At 38.2% G+C, this 2,583-nt stretch overlaps 1 pseudogene; it reads right to left on the reverse strand.

The window, feature by feature from the left end:
* Positions 1 to 788: 788 nt before the first annotated feature.
* LOC8288533 lies at positions 789 to 2,341 on the reverse strand (annotated as a pseudogene).
* Positions 2,342 to 2,583: the final 242 nt, after the last annotated feature.

Genomic DNA, 2,583 nt, shown 5'->3' on the forward strand with positions numbered 1-2,583 from the left:
GGAACATGAAGATTTGCTATGACAATTCCCCGAGCATATCCAAAATTATAAAGCTCAAGGCACGACGAGGACGTTGCGAGATTGAGTGGGGGAGGGTGTCACAGCCCACCTCATCTTAGGCGAGGCAAGGCTTGTCCATGGGCAGAAATATGCCCAATATATGTCCAGCCCAATGCTGCTGCCTAGCCCAAGTTGGCTGCCCAAAGAAACCAAGGGAAGATCCTAGAAGTTGCTAGAGGATGCAAGGCTGTGTGCCAAGCCAAGGAGCTACCTAGAAGCTTCCCTTGTTTGTACATAGAGTAGCTTTCAAAGGAAGCCTTGTACATAAGTAGCTTGTAGAAATTTCTAGATGGATTAATCTTGACCACATGTTGAGAATGTGGGAAGCCTATATAAAGGCTACCCCACATACTTGTAAAGAAGGTTGGAAAACTTAATAAAGCTCTCCATATTTACAAAGCTCAAGTGCTCTATTCTACTCTAGCTCTACACCCTTGTTGCCTACTTTGCTCACCTAAAATCGCTCCCAACTCACATCTAGGCTTACTTAGTTCGACTTTATCAAGCAAGTTAACTAAGTGTCGCGCGACTTGGCTAACCTCTAAGCTGAAGTTTCGTGACAATAGGCAGTCGATATGAAATGTGAACCTGCTAAATTAGAAGATGCTATTAACTTATGAACTTAAGAGCTTAAGTCTTAAAATGAATATAGTTATACAATATAACGTTGTGATTCCGATATAATGATCTTATTAATCTAGTCAATCAAAACTTAAGATATTGGTACAATCTGATTCTACTTGACCAAACATCAAGATTTTCAGGAAAATGTCATAGTAGTGTTATTGATTATCATATATTGATATAAGTACTTAATAAGTATGCCATTTACTCATATGATGTATATTATAAGGGCGAGAGAATGTCTATTGTGGCTTGGCGAGGTTTACAAAGAGCCTCCAAGGGAAAAGCTTCGGGCAAGGAAATTGTTATTCCTTCTTCCATGTTTATCTCCTAGTTACCAATCTTGTCCCATTCAAAGACCTGAATCAAGGCACCCAGCGTCAACTCTATTAATCGTCTCGTTAGAACAGCACTAGGACAAGCCCGCCTTCCAACACCAAATGGAATTAGCTTATACCCATCACTCTTTTCACCTTCAAATCTCTCTGGCATGAATTTGGTTGGCTCCACCCATAGCTTAGGATCCCGATGTCAAGCAACATTGTACCTTGCGGTACATCAAAACCATAAATAGAAGAGTCACTAGAAGATTCATGCGGCAGTAAAAGAGGAAGTGTTGGATATAGTCGAAATGTCTCGTTTTGCAAGTAATTCAATTTTGATAGCTTTGCTTCATCCAATAGATGGTCTAGTCTAACGTTAGTGGCTATCTCTTCCGCAACCTTTCTCATTTTATCCGGATGGTTAAGGAGTAGTGACATTGCCCATTCCATCGTAGTTGATGAAGTTTCGGTTCCACCAATCAGCATAGTCTGTATATATGTTTGATAATTCAGAAAATTCTGGGAAATATTGAAGACTCGAAGTTTAAATAATTAGGAATTCTAACATATAAAAAGGCGTTGTATAAGGATAATTATATTCTCATTTCTGTTGCTGCTAATTTGTGTAAATAGGCTAAAACTTACTCAAGGTTTTAATACATGTATGTGTTTTCAGGCACATCTATTTGACGGCTAATTTCACCGATTATGTATGGATGTATATAATTAGTTGACAAAATTTTAAAAACAAACACACTGAAATCTGAAATTATTAACAGGACTAAAAAAATATAAGATATGTTGCTTGTAATTACCAGTATAACAGCTTTAATATTCACATTAGTGTAGATTTCTCGTTCTCTCTCCTGCAACGACAACATAACATCAACGTCTTCCTTTTATTTATTTTACCTGCACTGGATTCATACGAGGAAAAGTCACTACTTCTCATTTCCCTATGCTCGTTAACAAGGTACTGCAAGAAAGTGTCCATTTTCTTCATCAGTCTTCACATCCTCTTCTCAACGCCTTGAAAATCAATCCACTGTAGAACTGGGAAAAGATCATTCAAATTCGTTGTCCCATGTATCTCTGCAAATTCTCGCATAAGGTCCCGAAACTGGCTTGCTTCTTTATCCACTGCATCCTTTCCGTAGTACCTTTTTCCTGTGACCATCCTCATCATGACATTAAAGGCGAGGTCCAAGAACTTTGAAGACAGCTTCACTCTCACTTGTTTTTCACTTGAATCTTGGAATTATTGTTTTAGCACTAACTGAACTTCCTCTTAGCGAATACTAGTGAACATGGCAAGACGAGCTATGGAAAAAAGCTCTAAAGTAGCAAGGTGCCTTAAGTTTCACCATTGATCACCATAAAAGGATAAACCAGGTAAATTGCTCAGCTGGTACCAAACCTTAGGACTGTATATCAATTTGATACAAAGATTTTAATTCAAATTAAAATAGTACCAAAAGTATAAAAAAGTATATCAGTTTAGTCCAAATGTCCAATTTTCGATAATGGATGGTGACGTGGCAAGCTGAGGAGACAAAGTTAATTGACGTGGCACACA

Source organism: Ricinus communis, chromosome 2 (genome assembly GCF_019578655.1).
Source record: "Ricinus communis isolate WT05 ecotype wild-type chromosome 2, ASM1957865v1, whole genome shotgun sequence".
Taxonomy (NCBI): domain Eukaryota; kingdom Viridiplantae; phylum Streptophyta; class Magnoliopsida; order Malpighiales; family Euphorbiaceae; genus Ricinus; species Ricinus communis.